The sequence below is a fragment of the Sceloporus undulatus genome, chromosome 5, assembly GCF_019175285.1.
Source record: "Sceloporus undulatus isolate JIND9_A2432 ecotype Alabama chromosome 5, SceUnd_v1.1, whole genome shotgun sequence".
NCBI lineage: Eukaryota > Metazoa > Chordata > Lepidosauria > Squamata > Phrynosomatidae > Sceloporus > Sceloporus undulatus.
In genome coordinates this window covers 173,274,883-173,287,322 of record NC_056526.1, presented here as the reverse complement: position 1 = coordinate 173,287,322, position 12,440 = coordinate 173,274,883, and the positions used below count along the sequence as shown (strand labels likewise).

At 38.7% G+C, this 12,440-nt stretch overlaps 1 protein-coding gene across 5 annotated transcripts in view; it reads left to right on the top strand.

Annotated features, from left to right (window-relative positions):
- The window catches only part of BMPR1B (bone morphogenetic protein receptor type 1B), a 272,876-nt gene that overhangs the window by 112,966 nt on the left and 147,470 nt on the right, over positions 1-12,440 (top strand). For 3 of the 5 annotated variants that reach the window (XM_042467528.1, XM_042467527.1, XM_042467529.1), the window contains exon 2: positions 9,637-9,719. The exons of 1 other annotated variant lie outside the window; for it this stretch is intronic. The gene's annotated coding sequence lies outside the window, so the exon portion shown is untranslated. Of the gene's footprint in view, positions 1-1,512; positions 1,646-9,636; positions 9,720-12,440 lie in introns of those variants that run through there. One more of the 5 variants, XM_042467525.1, reaches the window with a different exon arrangement.

Genomic DNA, 12,440 nt, shown 5'->3' with positions numbered 1-12,440 from the left:
TGGATCTGTAATACACCAACATAAAACTTTACTAGTGTGTCATGAAGAGCAGCAATAAGAACAGCCTTGTGACTGGAAATGGTAATGTTCACAGCAACTGCCTAAAGCAAAATACTGTATATACTCAGGTGTAAGTGTAGAAATTTTAGTCAAAGAATCAACCAAAAAACTTGGGTCAACTTATCCATGGGTGTTGTACTTTCACTCTCATATATATATATAGGAACCATCCCCTTCTCTGAGTAGAAAGGCAAAAGGTAAGAACATATTCCATCAAGGGAGAATCTAAAAGAAGAACCAGCTCCCCCCTACTTTCTCTGCTGCAGAATCACTTCTGGACTGTTTGAATATCTGGGTGGGAAGATGGCAGCAGCAGCAGCTCTTTGCTCCTTTCCCTCAAAGTGCTGAGAGAGTAGAAGGAGTTGGTGCTCCTTTTTAGATGCTCCTGGGACAGAGTAACCTCTTGACTTTAGCCACCCTTATCACTTGCATTTACATGAGAGATTACCTAACTTTGGCCCGAAACAGACAGGCCGAAAGTGCTGTGTCGGCACCAAAATTAGAGTTCCAGAGTGCACGGCAACTGCACACTCTGGAACCCTAATACATATGGATGGTGTCATCTTTATATGGCACCACCCATATGTGGTGTGCGTGCATGAAGCAAGTGCGATGCCATATCCACACCTCCGGGCACTGTGCTTGCGTCATGGACGCATCACAGTGCACCAATGGCACACTGATGATGTCCTCCTCGCGCACCCAAAAGAACCTGCTTTTAGCGGGTTCTTTTTGGAGCAGAGGAAACTCGTGCAGTTTGGTTGCTGTGGGCTTCCTCCGGAGAGAAAATAGGTGGCTCCAGACCACCCCTTTGATTCCTCAAATATTTTGCACTTCAAATCCCAGAAGCCCTAACCGCCATAGCAGGAATTCTGGGAATAAAAGAATAAAAAATTGGGGATCACTGCTTGACATCCTTTTTGACATGTGTTTTTTTTTAACCACATTTGAGCCTGGTTGCTTCCCTTACACATTGCACAGCCATCATTTACCTTAGTTTCTTCCTCATCCATCCAGCCTTTAAGGAAAGCAAAACCAGCTTTGCCTTCCAGAATTTTTTAAAGTTTTTTTTTTACACCAGTTTAATTCTTTACATTTTAATTTCATTATTTTACATTTTTTGTTACATGCCCCTGCTTTACCCTTGACCTATCCATGGATTTTATTAAAAACCACAATTTGAGCCTCCAAACCTTGACTTATACATGATGTTGACTTGTATATGAATATATATATATATATATATATATATATATATATATATAAGTATATAGGGTAAACTAAGGAAAAATTTGTTAATTATTTGTGTGACTAGTTATAAATTTTGAAATACTTTATTTGCCAAAAAAAAAACAACCCCCAACCATTCTCTATTTGTAGTAATGCAAAAATTTGTTATATATTTAAAATATGGATCAATAGTTTCTGCACTGACTGATGACATTTCTTTAGGATTTCAGGCAAGACCTTTCACCAGTTCTACCCTGAGTGAAATGAATACCTGGGGAATAATCTGGATTTTCTGCATCTGAAGAACGTGGTTTATCATTGAGCTGTGATGTTGCACTCCTGTACTATTAATGATGTAGGTTCCCAGTTCTCTCTTGCTCACCCCTGAATAAAAGCGACAGACAGCAAAGTGATGCTAATAGTATCTAGACTATTGTGAATGATCCATTGTTGTTTTTTTCTGTGCAAATTACAGCAAGTCATTTAAAAAAACAACACACCATACCAATTATATATTCATTTAGATGTGACTCATTTTTAATTTTCTATGCTGAAAATCCCCCCTGTGGTTGTTAAAATTCTGCAGGTGTTTGCTGTTGAAGATCAGTTTTATTAAAAGCAACAAAAACAACAGCAACTTCATTTATTTATAGGCACAAAGGATGAAACTTATTGTGATATAAATCAATATGTCGAGGGATCTTGTAGCTCCTTTGAGACTAACTGAAGGAAAGAAGTTGGCAGCATGAACTTTCCTAGACTTCAGTCTACTTCCTCAGATGCATCTGAGAAAGTAGACTAAAGTCTATGAAAGCTCATGCTGCCAGCTTCTTTCTTTCAGTTAGTTTGAAAGGTGCTACGAGATCTCTCTACATATTGATTCTACAGACTAACATGGCTGTATCTTTGAATTCTGTGATTTAAATCATTAGATAATTCTTGACTTTAATGCTAATTCTCTATCTGTTAATATACCCAAATGCTATTTAATTAAAATTGAAAGAATGCACAGTTATCAAGAATTCTTTAATGAGTTTCGAGACTTATCTCATAAAAGAAACAAAAATAATACATATTTTTTCACTTTTGGGCCTGGGGCATGTTGTTGTTGTTGTTGTTAGCTGTCCTCCAGTCGACCTCCAACTCATGGTGACACTGTGGATGAGACATCTCCAAGCCCTCCTATCCTCCACTGCTCTGCTTGGATTCTGTAAATTCAGGACTGCCATCCCCCTGATTCAGTTTATCCATCTAGCGTGAGGTCTTTCTCTTTCCTCAGAGTGTGATGTAGTCTCATTATCAGGAGTTTTTTAAACAGAGGCTGAATGACTATGTGTTGGGGGTGCTTTGATTGTGTGTTCCTGCATGGCAGGGGGTTGGACTGGATGGCCCTTGTGGTCTCTTCCAGCTCTATGATTTTATGATTTGGCTGCCTTCTGTCTTTCTTAGCATTATTGTCTTTTCCAATGAGCTGTGCCTTGCCATGATGTGACCAAATTATGACAGCCTCAATTTCATCATTTTGGCTTCCATAGAGACTTCAGGACAGATCTGTTCAAGGACTAGTAGTTTTTCTTTTTGGATGTCCATGGTATCTTTCACACTCTTCTTCAGCAGCAGATCTCAGATGAGTTGATTTTCTTCTCATCGGCTATCTTCACTTTCCAGCTCTCACATCTTTTCATGGTGATACAGTGGTATTCAAAAGGAGATGATGCTGAAAGCTGTCAAATAACTTTAGTTTTAAGGTTATGAAAGGTACCATACTGTACTTCAAAAAAATCAATGGGAAAATCCTAAAACAGGCATCGCTATGCAGTTCTGCCAATCTCACTCAAGGACTGGATGAATTCTTGCAGACATGTCAGTTAGATTGGCAGAACAGAGCCCTCAGTCTGGAAGATGAGTTCTTATGTTGAAGATGGTAGTTAATCATAGAAGCCATGAATAGGCTTTGCCAGCAGTAGTGCTAATGTTTTCCCACCACAGTGATTTCAAATGTGTGAACCCATTTAATGATCTGGCAGCTTGTTCATACAGCCATAGTAGAGAATTTCTTGCCAACATAGATGCTGGACCTAGATAAATTTTTAGTATTCTATGACTGAAAAGAGAAAACATAGCCTAAAATAACTGACAAATTTTAAAAATTCTTCTGCTAGTGTCATAAAAGAGCTACTTTGATGTTGCCAAGATTTAGCAAGTGACAAGTCTAGCAAATGTATTATTGTTGTAAATAATAAGCATTTTGTTTTGCTTTAAATGTAATTGGCACACAGGTTGTGATCCACAAAGTCCAGCCAAGCTTACTATTGTGCATTGTCATTTGACAGTCTTATCTACCACATTTCTCTTCATAGACAGCAGCACTGTAAAAGTTGGAATGTGTGAAGCATATCCCTTTTTTCCAAATTTCTTGGTGGTGGAATGCTACCTGCTATCTGTACCCCTTCCACTAAACAAGGTTTTTTATAGGCTCATAGGACTATATATCAGTAGGGAAATATTCAAAGAGATAGCCATGTTAGTATACTTAAATATAAAAAGAACCAAGTAGCACCTTTGAGACTAAGGTGTTATACAGACAGGCAGCTAAAAGCTGCTTGTCTTTGCCCATGGTTGTTGATGCTGCAGCAGCTACACACTGCGGCACTGACTTACTACCTAAAAAGAAGCTGATCTAGGCAGCCTCTTTAAAGGGGTGCTCTTTGGGCACTCTGACGCCCTTGCATAATCATGGCGCACCCCGTGTAAACGGGCACGCCATGATGGTGCACAGGTGGCAAAAGTAGGGCTGGACACATGTGAACATCCCTACTTAGCCCTAGTTTTGGCCCTAGGCCGGCACAAAGTGCTGGTCTGCTTAGGGCCTAACTGGAATGGTATAAATTCTAGCACAAACTCTTGGGGAATAAACTCTGTCAGATGCAACCTGATATAGGGAAGTGCCGATGAACAGCACTTTGCTTCAACCCCAATTTAAAGTTACAAGAGTTGACCTGAAATGTGGCCAAACATTTCAAGTTTGAGAAGGCTGTGGGATTCTGGGAACTATAGTCTACAAAAGTAAAGTTTCCATGTTCTGGCCCCTCTATCTCTAGTTTTACATGTGGATATGGTTATATACAGCTACATGATGCTGTCCTAAAATGTGTACACCTCAGTTAACAGAGTAGATGTGTTCCAAGAAAGCATTACTTCTTTAACAGAAAATTTGGTACTAGATGCAGAAATAATATAGAAAGAATAGGGATAGGTTCCTATGCTAAGGAAGGAAAATTAAATGAGTATTGGAAAACTTTCTATTCAAAACTAACACTATGCACATTTGAAATACAATAACCATGACAGTAAAGCCTTGTGTAAGTAAACAAATAAAGAAAAAGGAACTTTCTAGAAACCACTTGAAGTCATCTTCCAAAATATCTGCAGTGTCTTTTTCTTTTTAGCATGGAGCATCTCACTGTAGCAATCTAAATGAGCACAGTTCTCCCAGGATTTGTTGAAGGACTCAGGCTGAGTCTCTGAAAACCTGATCAGAATCTATACCTTCCCCACAAGTTGGAATGGGGCTTTGGGTATTTCCCCACCTCCTGCTGTCTATTCCTCTCTCTCTCACGCACTTCACTAGCAGAGTGTATCTGCTCTGTGCTGTAAGTATGTAGGTTTTAATTTCAGTAAACGTTTTGTAAGCTACCCAAAGACTGAAGCCTTTTGTCTGGTCAGTAGTCATGTATGCCCAACAATGTGCTAAAAAGAACCTTTGTTTGCAGATACTTTGTTAACAGAAATACGCCTGAAGTTACATTGATTAGTATGAACTAGAAGGCAGTTTACACATTGCAATCATCCATCAGAGAACTATTTAAATGTGTGAAACTGGTAGGTGCCATGCTAGAAATGGTCATGTCAGAGACATCATCACATGTTTTGTCTCACACACATGTTTTCTCTGAAAGTCACACATTCACTGACTGATGTACCGGTTTACAGTCCTAGATACCATTCTGTGCTCTGCAAATGTGAAATTTACATGTATTCCATTATTTTGGAAATATTTAGGTCTCTTTATTAAAATACAATTTGAATACAAGTAGCAGTCTGTCTTTTAATTTCAAAGTTTGTTACTTTTGGGATGATAAAGAGGCACAATTGAAAGTCAACTCTTTAGCTTCATTAAAAAAAGTTACCCTACAGAAAATGCTTTGGCTAAAAAGTGCAGTGTATTTATTGAGTGTTCAGTCAATAGTTTTGCAGCTAATAATGAATAAGCACCTACAATGATGTGTCAACAGTAAGAGCCTTTTGGAGTCATGTATGATCTTCCTGTCTAGTCCCAAGACTCTAGGTATTTATTATTTGAAAACAAAGGCTCTTAGAGTCATAAGTAAGCAACTTGGTGCTTAAAGAGCAGCAGCATGCTTGTTAAATGAAAAGGCACAAAATACTTAATAATAGCCTTTCAGCAGGCCACACTCCATACTGAGATTTTCTTCCAGTCTCTCCTCCTATAATCCCTTTTTGCAGAAAGCCACATTTCCCTATGGCCTTGTTCATAACTAGTGAACTCACACATCACATATATTTTTCAGGCCCTCATTAGTTTGTGAGGAATGTAACACTACAGCATGAACATTTTGTCTGAACAAAGAGTCCAAGGTTTCATACCTTGGGTGTTGAAAGCAGCTTAGGATCTTAATGATATGCACGAATACAGGAAGTGCAACTCATTCACACTTCCTGTATTTGCACTTATCACTAATGTCTAAAGTCCCTCTGAGTGTAGTGTTTATTATATTACATACTACCAGAATAATTTGAGGCTTATTTGTGATTTGTATTGGCCTTGGGAAGAAATTAGCTTGATGGAAGTGGTTGTACTTCCCAAGACCAATTTTTCCCAACATTTGGGCTGTCATTTGCTAGGGCTTTCTCCCAAAGTCTCACAACCACTTTCTTCTTGAGACTTTTCATCATACAATGCAAAAGATGTAGTTGATAGATCACAGAAACAGTCCATGTTTGAACAGTTAACAAATGGAAATGGGTGCCATGTGTCCTGAATTCCTGTCACAATTCTGAGTATTTGACTGTGGTGTATTGTGATGCACTCTTTTCTCTCTCCAATGTTAGTTCCAACTAGAGAAGATCCATTGACATGAATGAATGTATTTCCCATTGATTTCAATAGATCTACTCTAGTTGGGACTACTACTAGATTTGGCTCTACATATAATGCAAGAAATGAAGTATGAAAGGAATACATATTAACTGTAGGTGTCAATCAGACATACATGTATACATGTGCATATGGCTTTGTATTCAATACAGATATTTGTATATAAACATACATGCACTTGGGCTATGATGATCATTATCTGAATGCTTGCTGTTGTACTCTCAAAGGATTCTTCTTTCACATATGTAGTCTGCAAGGCACATTCATATGATATGTACTGAGAGATATAAATGTGCATACTGGGTGGAATCCAGAACTGAATTATACATTATTAATCTAATTTGTTTCTATCATTCTGGGATCACTACATTTTGTGCTGGAATGTACCCTATTTTCCCCTATACTTTCTTGAATCCATAGTTTTGCAAAGAAGCCAAAGAACTGACTAGCTTTCTGTAACTTTGCGTTGAAAAGTTTGGTGATTTGTTTTGGAAAAGGTTAACAGGTAATTGTTTTGAACTGGGAGAAAACATAAGTAGTGAGTTTTATCTCTAGGCTTAGCTCTTCAGCGGTGCAATTTGTGTCTGCAAGCACAACCATAAATAATAATAATATAACCGCACACCTGCAGAGTTTTACTGGGAAATATTGCACATTTCTATTAGTTCACGCCTGTCAGGTATGTGTGTGGCAAGTGACAACTTATTTCCTTGAATGAACTCTAGTTCTGTTTCTGAAATATATATTTTTGCTATTCACCTATGCTCTAATTTAGAGCTGAATTATTTTGGTGGGGAGTAATTAATTTACAATGCGTTAACACAAGAGTTTTGGAACCCTATATTCTCAGCTGTTAATCTGCTGGATCCATTATCCTTGCCTTATGCATCAGACCTAACTTCTCTTTTTTGAAGGAAGGCATTGTCAGTAGCTGTTTTGGCACATAAGAGGATTGTTCTTATTAGCTACATAATTCAGCCCATCAGAGTTTATGAAGCCAATATATGATGCCATGCCATCATATGGTTTAACAGATTTGACTATCAAAAGAATCATAAAGCCAAATTAGCAAGAATAGATCTTGTCGGTATGAACTTTATCCTTTTATAGGTATGGATGAAAAAAAAGGTGAAGATATGTCTCATTTTACTTCAGCTGTATCATCCGCTGTGTGTTGACATTAAATGTCAAGTAAATTTTCATTATGACTAATTAAATGATTTTAATACTGTAGTTTTCAAAGAGATAGCCATGTGAGGCAGTTTACAGACCGCCCCTTTGGGGTGGCCTATACCTGCCCCTTTCCCTGATGGATCGGGGCCTCAGCTGCCACAGCAGCAGCCCTGAGGCCCCGATCCGCTGCTTTTCCGGGCCGCGGGGAAGCGGCAAAAGGCCACTTCCCCATGGCCTGGAAAGGGAGAAAGGGGCCCCTTTCTCCTTTGTGTCACTGGCGCAGCTGTGTAAAGGCTGCGCCAGCGACACAAAACCCAGAAGGAACTCCAAAATGGAGTGCCTTCCGGTTCTGCGGAAAGGGTGCCACAGGCGCCCTTCCGTGGCACCAGGACGTCACATCCGCGCCGCTCTGTTTGTAGTATGGGTGCTGCCATTTTGTACATACTCTGTACGTACTAGGGTTGGGGGCGTCTGAAAGAGACACCCCCGGGCAACCCTAGTACGTACAGAGTACGTACTAGGATGCCCGTTTATAAAGGGCCTGAGTTTGCTTCAGCATAAAACTGGAAAGACTGTATGTGAAAGAATCCAGCAACACCTTCGTTTATCACAAGCTTTCCTGGATATCTTTCTCCTTAAGTGCATATGAAGAAGTGGATTGACATATATGAAATCTCCAGCTAAAATAAACCAGTTTGTCTAAAAAAATGCTACTAGAATCCTTCATCCCTTTTACTACTTCATACATTACTGAAAGTTGTCAGTATTTATTACCATCACAGTGCTTACCAGTGCATAGACACCCGAATCCTTGGGGAAAGATCTCCAATATCACAGTTGTCACTCCCTAGATAAAGAGAAGACTGATCCAGGAGATGATAGTAGTGACACCATTGTAAGGTTACATTTTCAAGCCATACACCAGGGTGGGAAATATGCAACTCAGTGAATAGCTATTCCCAGGTTCCCTAACCAGCATAGCCAATCTAGATAAATTATAAATTCCAGTTCAACAGCATCTGGAACATTGCAGAATTCCCATCTCTGCTATAACACAATTATCCTGGAGCGTCCTGTTGAATTCATATTGACTTCCTTCTGAGGAGGCATGTATAGGATTATGTTTTAGTTTACCCAAAGTCAGCATGAATTATAATATAGGATTGTATTACATTTGCTACAGTACTTGTCAATATCTATTCTTTCAGAATTTTTAGATTGTTAGGTATTACTGGATCATATGCATCACACGGGATTCTTGCTGCTCTTCTGAAACTCTTTATTTTCTGTTGTCTTGTTTTGCTGCTGTTTACATAGTCTGACTACTTTTCCAACACTTGTGGAAAATAAGGCACATGGATAGAATGTAGTTTTAAAGAATACACTTCCAGAAATGTTTGACATCCATATTATGCAGTAATTAAATTTAATGATCCTAATTGAATAATATTTATATATATGGAGCTATAAAGGGGACTGGAGATTAGGCAGTTTAGCCCAAACAAAGGTAGTTCTACCCTCCTCCTCTTTCCCTTTTCCTCCCCTTTCCACCTGCTTGGAGAAAGCTCTATTTCTTCAGACAAGCTTCATAATTACCCTTCTGTGTCTGATCCGAGCCTCCAGGAAAGGCCCACAGCATCTGTAAAACTGGCAGCAAAATGGTATTTCCAGGCAGGCTAAGAGCTGCAGGGTAGGGAGCCAATTCATGCCTTTGTCTGAGCAGCTGAGGACTTCAGCCGAGCAATACCATGGTGTACAGTAACACAGACCTGTGCCATGAGCAAGTAGAGGAGTGAGCAAGTGCTGGGGCCAATATTTATAGACCACTACGTAGCAACTCTGGACAGGGGAAGAGACACATGCGTATTCAGAAGAGAAGTAAAAGCAAGCAGAGGCTGAAATGAAACTTAAAAGGATTTCAGCAGTTTTGCATTTATTTTCTGTTGGGTGATATTGGTTCCATTTAAACCAAGTGTGTTCTCTTTACCTAACAGGTATCAGCTGCTTTTGGTGGTTAGGCACAGCAGTCTTCTTTCAATGATGCTGGAGAAGCTGGGTTAAAGGATATATTCTAAAGGTATGTAACTACTTGTTTTTCTGCTTCATCTCTCCATCAAGAAGTGCCTTTACCTGGCTACATGTAGTGCCTTTTTTAGATCTGTGCAGCAATCCTGGAATACCTTTTGTGATCAGCGTTTAGCATTCCCTGGTAGTTTATATGTAGTTGCAAGTCTGGATGTGCTTGTTAATTAAGTTATATGTAGCACTTAACCTTAGTCTTCTAGTTATTAAGAAACACCAGATCTAGGGATGGCAAAGGAAATTTCAGGACCCTGTCATGTCAGAGGTAAAAGCTGTTGTTGAAATTTTTCTTATGTGTTCCATCTCAGTTTTCTGCTTTTGAATATCCATCATGGCAGTCAAGAGTTTGGAGCCAAAACAAAACATACCTAGCAACTTATTTTATATGGGGCAGTTGCTGAGTGTATGCTGTTACCCTCACACTCTATGTGAAAAGGGTCTTGTTTGCTTAAACCAGGATCTACCCAAATGGCAGATGTTTTAAGAATGAAGGTGTGAGAAAGGTATTAAATCTTGTCCTTTTACACATTTACCTCTTTGCAAGCTGCCTCCCACCATGCTTTTCTTCAGTGATTTCTGCAGGGTGAGAAGTGCTTGAAGGGAAATAAGTGGTTTTGCTTCTCATTCCTGTTGCTGTTTGTTTCAACAAGTTCAGCATCTGGCTCCAAGTTTTATATATGATTGGGGCAGAACTGGATTTAAACAAATATGTCTGCCTGCCTTCATCAAGTATAGTTTTTGTCTTGTGGTGTCAGTAAAGGCTGACAATGTGAATGAACACTGGAGAAGTTGGGGGATCTGTCAATAACAACAATCTTTGTGGGACATTAAAATGCCTGTGCTTTTCAGAGTGATACAGGACATATACTTTTCATATGAGCTGATAGGAGAATGAAATGTCACATATAGCAAGACATGTAACATCTGGGTGAAAAAAAGTGTCCTTTTCAGCTTCAAAACATATAGTAGGAACGCCTAGGGGTTGGCTCTAATGTTTATCAGGAAGAGGAGGCTGCCTTGGAGAGCTGGTTGTAGGTACCCTTAAAGGATAGCAAATTGTTTGTAATTTAATTTATTCCTATCGTAGTTATGCTGCCAGGGGAGCAGGAAAGTATTTGTGTAGTGTGTGTTGGGAGGTTGCCTTGGGTGGCAAAACACTTTTGGTTGATTGTGATGTTGGTATTGGGTATGCCATTTCCTGTTCTGCTTCATGAAGCAACATATTGTGGGTCAGTCCTGGAAAGGAGAATAATTATCCAAATTTTTTGTTTCTAGAAACTTTTTTTTAATATGGAGATTAATTTACTTCAAGAAAATTCGTTTGCTAGATTTTTACTTTTCATTTCGTTATTCTTCAGCCCCTCTTAAATGGGAAGGGAAAGTGATTTTTCATGATTCTTTTGTAATGTGGTGCTTCTGCATTTTCCTTTGGATCTTACACACAGATAATGTAGTTCCAGTAGGTGAAAGATGGTGTGATCTAGTGTTTAAATACACGAGGCATGAAATTACTATTTCAACATTTACTTAATAACATAAAGTAACTTCAGAGCTAAAATAGATGTGAACTAAGACTACAACAATAAACACAAACACAGTTTTACTTGCGAGTAAGTCACATTTAGATTAAATCACATTTCCTTCACCTGAGTGGGTATATAGGATTATACCATTAATGTATGTTTCCATAATGTACAAGTTTTAAAAATGAAACATCAGTGTATGTATGGGGTATGATAATAATGGGATCATTGAAAAAGAAGTTAACTATCTGCACCATCTAGTTACTGTTTCATTTGGATGGAAATTCATCCTTGGTACCTTACCAACATATACTTAATTTGGAAGACCACAGTTAGAGTGAAAAATAATTATTTCCTCCTCTATGCCTGCTTTCATTCCATTGATTATCAGCCCTCACTCTGTTGGCATGGGCAAAAACCTGTGGGCTAAATGTGAAGTTGTCTTTAATTTCATCTTTTACAGTACAGTAATCCCTCCATATTTGTGGCTTTGATATTTGCAGATTCGATTATTCACGGATTTCATTAATATGTTCTCTCTAGGACTGTCTAGGTCTTCCAGTGCAACTTCCAGTGCAACTAAAAGTTGCACTGAAAGACCATTTGTAGCTACTCCAGTGCCATTCTATGGTCAGTGTATGTTGGACATTGACCACAGAGTTGCATTGGAGGACCTAGAGATTCCTAGAAGGTGTCCTCTCAGGTAAAAACAGTATTTTTGTTATTTGCGGTTTTTCCATATTCACAGGGGGGGTCTTGTTCCCTAGCGAATATGGAGGGACAATTATTATTATTATTATTATTATTATTATTATTATTATTAACCTTTATTTATAAAGCGCTGTAAATTTACACAGTGCTGTACATACAACTGTATTTGCTTCTCAGGCAAGTTACAATGTATAAATAAAAACTTTGGTAGCATGGCTGGGTTGAACAGCCATACTACCAAAACAAAACTGTCACACCATAAAATAGGAAAACAACTATTATCAACTGATTCATCTCAAAGTAAAAGGAAAGGGGTCTTGATTATCAGGTGCTGCCTTCTAGTTTACCCATTATACTTTATTAGATTTCACAATTGAGCATGTTGTAGATATTCTATAATCTTGTTTGAAGTCCATTTATTTTTGTTCATTTGTGTTTCTTTTATTGTTCAAGTGTCAATTGGTGTGGTGACTAGGGCGGCA